This window comes from Puma concolor, chromosome A1 (assembly GCF_028749965.1).
Source record: "Puma concolor isolate L17-30 chromosome A1, mPumCon1.1.hap2, whole genome shotgun sequence".
In the NCBI taxonomy this organism is placed as follows: Eukaryota; Metazoa; Chordata; class Mammalia; order Carnivora; family Felidae; genus Puma; species Puma concolor.
The window spans coordinates 217451987-217463100 of NC_141667.1; the positions used below are offsets into that span (position 1 = coordinate 217451987).

The 11114-nt window shown below is 45.2% G+C and overlaps 1 protein-coding gene across 2 annotated transcripts in view; it reads right to left on the bottom strand.

The window, feature by feature from the left end:
• Positions 1-11114, bottom strand: part of LCP1 (lymphocyte cytosolic protein 1) — a 54340-nt gene that overhangs the window by 37124 nt on the left and 6102 nt on the right. The window contains exon 1 of one of the 2 annotated variants that reach the window (XM_086711841.1): positions 7073-7094. The exons of the other annotated variant lie outside the window; for it this stretch is intronic. The gene's annotated coding sequence lies outside the window, so the exon portion shown is untranslated. Of the gene's footprint in view, positions 1-7072; positions 7095-11114 lie in introns of those variants that run through there. 2 annotated transcript variants of the gene reach the window in all.

Genomic DNA, 11114 nt, shown 5'->3' on the forward strand with positions numbered 1-11114 from the left:
ACAGCCCGAGTTACTATGATGCTGCCTTGTGGGGGGTCCCCAACACAAATACACACCTGGAGAGGGTCTCTTGTTCTGCCAAAATGGGCAGTAAGTCTTGGAGACACAAGCCAACTCGTAGAGGCAGGAGGAACTTAAGGAATAATTTATTACAACTCCTTCGTTCTCGAGATCAGAACACTAGAGTTTCAGTGAGATTAAAGGCCATGTCTCTGTCCAAGTTCTAGAGTTCTAAATGTAGTTGCTGGTGAGCAGAGCGGGAGAAGGATGAAGGGACCATCAATAGGGCCTATTAAGGTCCATAGCTGAGAGGAGACCCTTTAACTAATTGAACTGAACGTGCAAATGGCACCATGTTCACAGAGCAGAGGAGCGGGAAGAGGAGGTCATTAACACCATGCAGATCAGACCTTTTCTAAGAAGGGTATCGCTGGGGTTAGAATCAAATCTGAGGTGCTTTACACAGTCCATTGATGCGTTTGCCTGGAAAAAATGTACCCACTTCGTGCCCACTTGAAGGCACGCGTGGTATTAACGTTAGTCAGATTCATAAGGATAGTAAGTTAGGGTTTCAGTTTGCAAATTGCTGGCCCCACACTGGCCACAGTCCCCAGAGAGGTCGCTGCGGGAATGGGATGTACTGAGGCATTTAGAGCCTGAAACGAGGGTTTGAGGAAAACACGTTCCTTCCAGTTTCCACTCTACTGCTCCTGCGTTAAGTGGGGCCCCCCCTTTCATTGTTTCCAGTTTTACTGGGAAATACTTGACATAACATCACTGTGTGAGTTTCAGGTGCACAGCAAGACGGTTTGATTGACATGTGATCAGAAGGTTCAGCTAACACCCATTTTCTCATCCAGACGCAACAAAAAGCAAAGAAAGAGGAAAGAACACAGGGGGAGTTTTTTTCTCCTTGGGAGGACAACTCTTAGGATTTACTGGCAACGATTCTCCTATATACCATACAGAAGGGCTAACTGCAGCCACAGGGTCGTGTATCACATCCCTAGGACTTACTGATCTTCCAGCTGGAAGTTTGTATCTTTTGACCACCTTCCTTCAATTCCTCCTCCCCCACCACCTGCCTCTGGTAACCACAAGTCTGATCTCTTCTTCCATAAGCTTAGTTCTAGTTGTATGTATGTATGTATGTATGTATTTTAAGATTCCACAAAAAGTGAGATCAGGCAGCATTTACCTTTCGCTGTCTGACCTCTTTCACTTAGCATCATGCCTTCAAGGTCCATCCACATTGTCACAAATGGTAGGATTTCCTCCTTTCTATGGCTGAATGATATTCCATTGTATATACATCACAACTTCTTTCTCCCTTATTAATGAAGGCATCATCTAACTATGCCCTCCCAGGAACCATTTTAAGGTATCTCGCAAATCAGGGATGAATTATGGAATCCTGTTTTAGAATCACTGCCCAGATCATAAATCTAAGAGTACAGACTCCCACCATTCATCTAAGTCACATCCGTCTGCCAGTTTTTCTGTGAGCACTTAAATGTATTAAATCAATAGCTCTAAAATTCCAAGACGTTTGGCCAAAGAAAGTACCGGCTGTTCACTTTTATAAGATTATTTCCAAAGTCCTAAGAACGCCAAATAACCCCCCAAGTTGCAGAAGCCACAAAACCTGCTCATTTCTTTAGGTCAATGAGTTTTGAGTCTCTGCTTAGAGGAGGCTGGTATTTCCCAGATCGGCAGTGAAAGAGAACTTCTGATAATGACTACTTAAGAATAAAAGCACCTAAACTCAAGTTCCCTAAAGTCTGAATACAGAAACTATTTGTGGGAGGTTGCTATAGAACACAGTGCTGTAGGATTTACAGAAAGAAATATAGTACATTCTCTAAAATAAATGCAACCATGGAAGCTGAATTTTCTCTGAGGGGTTTCCTAACTGGTCATGAAAAGCAGCAGAAGGGATGAGGAAAGGTGACTGGCCTAGAGTGAGATGCCCGTGGGCTGCATTTACTTCTGAGAGGTGGCAATGGTGTGCTGGTCAGTATTTCGGTTTGATATACTGATGCCCAGTTATATAACTGCCAGGATCAGGGAGGCATCTGTGACCCGGCATCACATTGCCAAGGGACTCTTTTTGAATGTGTCCTACTTTTCCTGCAACTTGACACAGTGGGTAAAATAAAACTGGAAACTCAGGACCCAGATTCCTAGCTTTGCCTCAATGATTTCAGGACAGCGCCAGGAGAAAGCTGTACAAATTCCGAATACGTGAATGAACAGTTAATAATCCAAAACAACGCGTAATCGAGAACATCACTCATGTTGCAATCTTTAGTGCTAGACTACGCTCACTGAAGAGGAACATAAAACACCTAAGACTCTGAAGCAAAATAACATACCCACAAGTTTTTAAGAAGCCATCATGATAAGCTTCTACAAGACAAAGAAGCAGCTCTGCTTCACACAACTCTGTCCCCTTCATGTTACAAAGTAGGGGATGTAACCACCAGTAATTTACTGTAAGTTCTCAGGAACATTTTCAGGATGTTCCAAAGCTTAACGTAAAGGATGATTCTGAAAATGTAGTTTAACAATGACTTTGTTTTTCAGAAGCCAAATAATTATAAACAGCCTCAAATACAGAGGACCATTTAGAGGAACTCTTACAAATTCTTTTTTTCAAGTCAAAATCTCCTTTAGATCGTCTTTTTTTCCTCTCTCTCTCTCTCTCTCTCTCTCTCTCTCTCTCTCCCTGCAGATACACTGATTTGCCCAAGGGCCGTCCCAGAGCACAGAACTGGGATCTCTACCACCTCTGCCCCCACGGTGCAGGAGTGGGCCAGGGGCACCGACCCGGTGGCTCTCTTCTCTAGCTCTCTCTCTCGGCTGGCCCGTGAACTCTCATGGGAAGCTGGCAGGCCAGGTCACTCTAACCCTGGTGAACGTGATGTTCTGGGGGCCTTTGTCGTCTGATCACAGTTGAGGGGCTTTGGAAGCTGTATATAACACAGCACACAGAGCGCGGCTCAGTTACCAACCAAGGAGTGCCCATCTCCCCACTTCCCCATGCTGCCTTGCTTCTCCCCGCTTCCTTCCTCCCCCAACACCCCGCCCCCACACTGCCTTGCTTCTCTACCGAGCTGCTCACGGCCACAAAGGGTGTGACACAGTGGGTGCCCGGGGGGCTAGGCTGGTTAAACTTCTGACTCCTGATTTTGGCTCCGGTCATGATCTCATAGTTCATGGGATCAAGCCCCGCATGGGGCTCTGCACTGATGGGGGGATTCTCTCTGCCCCTCCCTGCTTGTATTCTCTCAAAAAGAAAGAAAAGAAAAGAAAAGAAGAGAAAAGAGAAGAGAAGAGAAGAGAAGAGAAGAGAAGAGAAGAGAAGAGAAGAGAAGGAAGGATGTGACACAGAACAAAACTCTTGCAAGCAAAGGGGATGCTCTAAGCTGGGGCTGGGGAGGCCCTCATTGCCTTGTCATCCCTCCCCTTCCCCAGGGTATATATAGACAGTGACTCTCCTGGTGTTAACATCTTGAAAATCCCTTCATTCCACATTCTACCACAAGGACTTTAAGATCCAGACCCTTCCTTACTGAGAGTTCAGGGTATCCTTGGGTTTTGTTTTTCAAAAAGCTGAATATTATTTTGGACTGATAGATCACCCACTCTTCAGTTCAGTTACCTCAATATCAGACATCATTCATTCCTCGTTTGTTCATTTGTCCATACTTTCTCCTCACCTACTAGTCTGTGTGCAAAGCACTGCTCTGCTTGCTGGGCTATAAGCGAGGGGGTCACAAAGCCTCGGGCTCTATGAAGCCCACAGTTACATGTCAGGTTTCAAATGTGACACAGAGACTATTGCTCACTTCTTGCAAAATGGTGAAATACGATGAGAAAAGCTCTGAAGATAAAAAATGGACAAGTGAAACAGGACCGCAAGGGGGGAAAAGAAGATAAGAGTAAGAAATTAACACAGAAACTTACCAAAACATACAAAGAGCAAACACCTTCACCAGCCATAAAATAAAGAGACCCAGATAATTTACACACTTGTACATCTCCAAGGAAACCACAACCAAAAACCTGGCAGAGACGGGAAGGAAATGTGGAGCTTGGGCTTGGGAGACCTAGGTTACTGCCCGTCCGTGTGATATCAGGCTCTGTTTGGCCTCCCTGGGCCTCCGTTTCCTCATCTGTAAGTTGAGAAATTGAATCCCTTCTGTGTGAAAAGTTCCCAAAGTCTACTCTCTGGCTGGTAAGCGTCTGCACCAGTTAGGGCCCTGAGAAGGTGTGCTTCAAAGGAGCCTAGAAATAGGGGCAGGGGTGATCAGGAGCTGGGGCTATCACCCTGGTGGGTCCCACTCTGCCCCTCCCGGCTCCTGCTCTTACCTCATCGGCAGGGAGAGCTCTGGCCTCGTGCATTGCCCTCACTGAGCAAGGCAGATGCCCACTGCTTGGCCGCTCAGCGCAGAGCAGGGCAGTTGGCGAGCTGCACGTGGGATCTCCTTTCTGACATGCCACCGTGTACAGCTCAAGGCACGCCGATCCAGTTCCCTCCCAGTTTCTAGGCAAGACGGTAGGCAAACTGTCCCAGAAAGAGAGCCATCTACTATTTTCTTAAAAATATCCGAATCAGGAAACCCTACAACCTCTCCGATGTCTCAAATCGCTACCCTGTAACCTAAATCTTTTCTGATACGATGAAAGCTTTCTCTCTCTCTCTCTCTCTCTCAGGCTATTCTCAGGGGGGAATTAGAGAAGCTGCTCAATTCATAAAGATTCTGTCACCTGCCTTTAACGACTGCCACCAGGCCTTTCAAAACAATTCTTTTAACCTGCTTCTGGGGGCTTGTCGTCCAAGTCTTTAACAGTTTTCTTTGCTATGGTCTGGGTCCAAGCCCACTTTCTTAAGTGACAGAAGGATAACAGAGACACGGAAGGTGGCGGTGAAGGGACCGCAGAGATGACCAATCTGGCCATGTTCCTCCCGCCGCAGAGGAGAGAAATGACACCCAAGTTAAAGGATGCTCCCTGGCCCCACCCTGCCAGCCACCAGCGGGTCTCTGCCTAGGGTGGCACAGCCCGGGGCTGGGCCTCCAAGCTGTCTTATAAACCCTGCTGGCCACTGTGATGCCTGGCGGTGGGGTCTCCAGAAAACTACGTGCCTGACTCTGAGAGGACAGGAAAGGAACTGTGGAGACAGCAGTGGCCGAAAGGAGGGTAAAACCGGCCAGGATGCTCTAAGCCAGTGAACCAGGAGCACAGAGGAAATAGCAAGGAAAGGGTGCTGGAGTTCACCTGGATGTAATCTGCATATCATCATCTGGACTATGAAAACCCTCTGGGAACTCTAAATATCTGCTACTAAACAAATGTATACATCTGTGCATGTCTTGATTTCCTTATTTTGAGAGAGTCAAGATGGCGTGAGCGGGGCAGGGGCAGAGACAGAGGAAAAGAGAGGGAAAATCCCAAGCAGGCTCCACGCTGCCAGTGCAGAGTCCGACAGGCGGCTCCATCCCACGAACCGGGAGATCGTGACCTGAGCCGAAACCAAGAGTCGAACGCTTAACTGACTGAGCCACCCGGGTGCCCCCACATTTCCTCTTTCAGTAAATATCTGCCGAATACCTACTATATGCCAGGTCCTGGGCTACATGCTGGCAACACAAAGGTAAGATGTGGCCGTGGCCTGGTTCGTAGGGAAGAGAGACACCAGTCACTAGAATATAGGGGGCAATTTAGAGCCAGAGGAAGCGGGGAAATGGCTCTCTCCCGGAGAGCCAGGCACGGCCCCACAGGAAGTGACAGGTGACCTGGGATTCCACAGAGGAGAAAATGCTTAGAGTTCAGTCAGTCTTTTTTCTTATTCATGCCGGATGATTAATCCATATTCTCTCCAGAGAATATGCTCTCCATTTTTGTTGGAGTCCAAGAAAACAATGGCTAAAAGACAAATGAGAAGGCCAGGTAACGTTTACTGAGTGCTTCTTCAACGCTAAGTGTTTTATATGCATTTACCTCGAGCCACAGTCCTAGGGAACACTGTTATGATTTGCTCTTCAGAGACGAGGGAACTGAGATTTTAATAACTGGCCCAGGGTTACCTTGCTGTGAACTAGGGAAGCCTCATGCTGGCACAGAGCCTGGGGGTCGGTTGAGGCACCCTACACCCCACTACAGGCCAACACGATGTAGGTCTTCCTGGAGGCAGCTTTCCTCGTATCTGGGGTCACTGGATTTCTATACCTTAAGGTTCTCTGCTCTCCTTCGGGGTTACTCAGCTCCGACCTCGAGTTCACTGGGGATACACACGCTTGGTAAGGTTTTACCTATGGCTAAAACCTTCCGGGGCTCTTTGGAGAAGTTCCCTTCAGTTCCTCAACATCTTCAGGGGAGAGTTAGGAGCAAGAACACCGCCAGGGTGACCATGCCCATTCCTGCCTGTGCCTCCTGTCTCTGGGGGACAAGGGGTGCTCTTCCTTAGTAGCTCCACACCTGTCATCCCATCACATTGAATAAAGCCCTGGCCTTCTTCTAGGGCTGGAGATGCAACGATGAATAGCAAAGAATCCTTGCTCTTGAAGGACACACAATCCTGTGAAGGGAAGTGCCGACTGCCACTTAGAGGCCACGCTGACCTTCACGTTCTAACTGTGTTATTATCACGGCGCTGTGGGAGCAGAGAGGGAGAAGCACTTAACTCCGCCCCAGAGGAGAAGGGAGACGTCTCCAAAGAAGGCAATATTAACTTTCCTTGAGCTACATCTCAAAGAACCAGTTGGAATTTTCCAAAAAGACAAAGTGGAGAGCGGCACTCCATTTCTCCACACCGTGGTCCCCATTATCCACAGGGGCTATGTTCCAAGACCCCCAGCGGATGCCTGCGACCACGGGTAGTACCAAATCTAATAAATACTATGTTTTCCCTTATACATACACAACTATGACAAAGTACAATTTATAAATTAGGCACAGTAAGAAACTAACGATAATTAATGAAACAGAACAATTCTCACAATATTCTGCAATAAGAGTTATGTGAATGTGGTCTCACTCTCAAAATATTTTTTTGTACTGTACTCACCCTTCTTGTGATGATGTGAGATGATAAAATGCCTACGTGGTGACACGAGGTGAGGTGAATGATGTAGGTGGTGGGACGTAGCATTGGGCTACTGTTGACCTTTTATCTTCTGATAAAATGTCAGGAGGAGGATATTTTGCTTCCGGACCGCGGTTGACCGCGGGTAACTGAAACCGTGGAAAGCGAAGCCGTGGATAAGAGGGGGACTACTGTATAGGAGAAAATAGCCCTGCAAAGGGAGGAGTCAAGCAAGAGAAGGTCACCAAGGAAGCCGTTGGGGGTTTAGTATGACTGGCCCAGGAGGCAGCCCCTAGAAGAGTTTGGGGAAGTGCCAATGTGGTTGCCTTCCTCACCAGCTCTTGTTTCCAGAAGAAAAAGTTTGGTGATCTAGGCTCTCCCTGCTATCTTCCGCCACAATGCTGAAGGCATCCCCTTTAGGTCATACAAATACTCCGCAGCTTCCTAATGCAACAAAACCACTGTGTCTGGAGGCCATTTTGGGTTTATTTATATGGACAGAGATTCCTCCTTCTATCGCCATCTCCCATGCAGAAAATACAGCCCCACAAAGTGAGGAAGGAACTGGATATGTTAGAAAATGGGAAATGGGGCCCTGAAAAGTGAAGTTACTCCCCAAAATCTCAAAGTGAGTCAGTGATTGGTCTGAAAAGCGAAGTAGAGCCTTGAGAATTGTCGTTTGGTTCAGCCAAGGTATGGGAAAAACAGAAGTCAACTAAACACTTAAATGACGTAACAGATTAAAAAAAAAAAAACCTAGGGATGCAAAACCCATGAAATGTACTTTGTACCTCGGAGATGTCGATAGAGAGGAAAACAAGGGGAGAAGTTTCTTCAACCACGTCTTTCAGGAATGGCCTAGGCTCCACAGTTTACAGCCTCACCTATTGCAACAACACAAGCTGCCTTTCTCCTAGTCCAAGCCAGCAAAAATCCATTTCGGGCATCCAAAATCCTCATCCAAATGCTAATGATCCTGTCTTCCTTTGTGAAATTACATATACAATTGTATATCAATAATAAGCTAGGGAGCAGCATGGTATGGTGAAAAGATGATGAGTTTTCCATGCAACTGCTTCTTGCTATGTGTTTTTGTACACATTCCTTAAATTAAAAAAAAAATTTTAACATTTCTTTCTTTCTGAGAGACAGAGCACGAGCAGGGGAGGGGCAGAGAGAGAGACACACACACACAGAATCCGAAGCAGGCTCCAGGCTCTGCGCCGACAGGCTGACAGATGCAAGCCTGACACGGGGCTTGAACCCATGGACCACAAGATCATGACCTGAGCTGAAGTCGGACGCTTAACCGACGGAGCCACCCAGGTGGCCCTCCTTAAATTTTTTTTTAAGTTTATTTATTTTGAGAGAGAGAGAGAGAGAGAGAGAGAGAGAGAGAGATTGAGCACATGAGTGTGAGTCAGGGAGGGGCACAGAGTGAAGGAGAGAGAATTCCAAGCAGGCTCCAAACCGAGCATGAGCCTGGTGTGGGGCTGGAACTCATGAACTTTGAGATCATGACCTGAGCTGAAATCAAGAGTCGGACACCTAACTGACTAAGCCAACTAGGCGCTCCCTAAATTTTCTGAGCCTCAGTTTCTTCATATGTAAAAAAGCGCTATTAGTGGGGCGCCTGGGTGGCTCAGTCGGTTGAGCGTCCGACTTCGGCTCAGGTCACGATCTCGCGGTCCGTGGGTTCGAGCCCCGCATCAGGCTCTGTGCTGACAACTCAGAGCCTGGAGCCTGCTTCGATTCTGTGTCTCCCTCTCTCTCTGACCTTCCCCCATTCATGCTCTGTCTGTCTCTGTCTCGAAAATAAAAATAAAAAAAAAAACATTAAAAAAATTAAAAAAAAAAAAGCGCTATTAGTAATGCAATTTACAGTGCTCACTCCATAGGGTTGTATTAGAATTAAATGAGACAGAGGATTTAAATTGTATACAACAGTGCTTAATGAAGGAAGGAAAGAAGAAAGCAAGGAAAAAATGAACAGGGAAATAAAAAAAAAGAAGTTTCACAAAATCATCTTGGGGAATAAACGCAATTTCCACCATAAATTGTATCAAGTATTATGTAGAGTCATCACCTAAAATCCACACGTAATTGTATGTATGTTACATGTAGGTCTGTGTGTATGTAAATCTATATTTCACATCTGTTTTCTACCTTCAAATGGTCTTAGTTTGGCTCATTTTGGTTCTTTTTTTTTTTTTTTTTCCATCTGCTTAAAATGTTCTTTTTTTTTTTTTCGTTTTGGTTCTTTTAGCACATTTCTCATACAGAGTTCTTGAAGTCAGTTGCAAAAGGTATTGCAGAAGTGCTACCTGACATAACCAGAAGTCAACAGCATTGGTATTGGCTGATCTGAGGTTGAGTGGTCAAGGGGCTTAATCTTGCCTGAAATACTGACGGTGGAAAGTACCTTCTGACAGTCGAGGAAGTGTGGCCAGAGTGGGAAAATGTATAGCAATCTTAAGAAAAGCCTGACCACATCTCCATGAGTCACCAAAAGAAATGAGATCTATGAGTATCTGTGATGGGGACCATCGGGCAATGTCTCCTTAATCGCAGGTGTCCAGGGGACGGATTCTGTGAGCTTGTGCCCTACTTCTGTCTGCTCTCCACTCCCTCATTCTCTAGGCATTTTCTCTACGATTGTTGGAGCTGGAAAAATACCAAGACAATACGCAGCACACATTTGTATGTTCGCAATTACAACAGAAGCTTCTTTTTATTCTTAACAATGTGACCTCATTTTCTATAGGCTCATTGGGGTTGTTGTTCTAGAATCTCTAATGACAAACTCATTCTCAAAAAAAAAAAAAATGAGGACTAACAGATACATGGAGGCAGGAAATTTGTATTAATTTGACGGGCTATACATATCTTCAGTCTGTTGGAAGCCACAGTTTGGTTGGCAAATATTTACTGATACCAATTTATACTGGGATATGTGATATATATCATTTCTTTTGTCAAAATTTTAAATCACCTTTAAGAAACTGTGAATATAAAATGGGAAAGAGGCAGGGTGTAAATCTTGGTTCTGGTACTTAACTGGCTCTGGGACCTTGGACTTAATCCTCCATGAACCTCAGTTTGGTCATCTGTTATAAGAATATGACGATATCAACCTTATGCATCTTTTGTGTTGAAACGTAAGAGTAAATATATGTCAAGTGTTCAGCACAACGCCCAGCAAATGGCGAGGGCTCGGTCAGTCCACAGTGATGATGAGTGTCGTAGAGTGACTGTGCAGACAGACTGATGGCATGGGGAAATGGGAAAGGAAAATGACCCCAAGAACAGTTCTAGGAAACAGACAGTGCTTTCTCCTATTTTATAGATGAGGAAACTGAGACTTGCTCAGGCTCTACACTTAGTAAAAGACCAAAATACGAATCCAAATTTGCCTCCAAATTTGCTCTGTCTTCTGAATATCATACCTGTTTGTTTCATGCACAGAAATTACAGACAGTCAGACTCACAAACTTTAAAAAACTAAAATGATATACAATATTAAATACATTCTATATTGTATACTTTATATATGATCGGACAGATTAAGTATCCCAATTGCCTTTACTCTGTGGTCATAGGAAAGAAACAAAGGATCAAGGATATGTTGATGAAAAGACTTCATCTGAAAGACAACAAGGGAAGGGAAAAATCTGAAAAATTTCTCAAAGGTGACCATAATATTCTATCTTTCCAAAGGGATTTTTTTTTTTAATGTTTACAAAGCATTGGAAATGACAGGGAAAGTTCATTTCACATTGTCAAGATGAAGAAGGGGGGCATAACAGCATAGGCGTTGCTCATTTTTTTTCTTACTTTCACTTTGCATGTATCGCCCAGATTTCTCCCCTAAGGACCCCCCACCCCCACCCAGTGAAAATAACGTGGGCTGATGATGTCAAGGAGGTGTAGAGGACCCACATTTTAAAATGTTACACCAGAGATGAACAAAGATGCAATTCTAATTCTAAATTTTGTGGGAGAAAAGGAAGAAGATGCACATTTT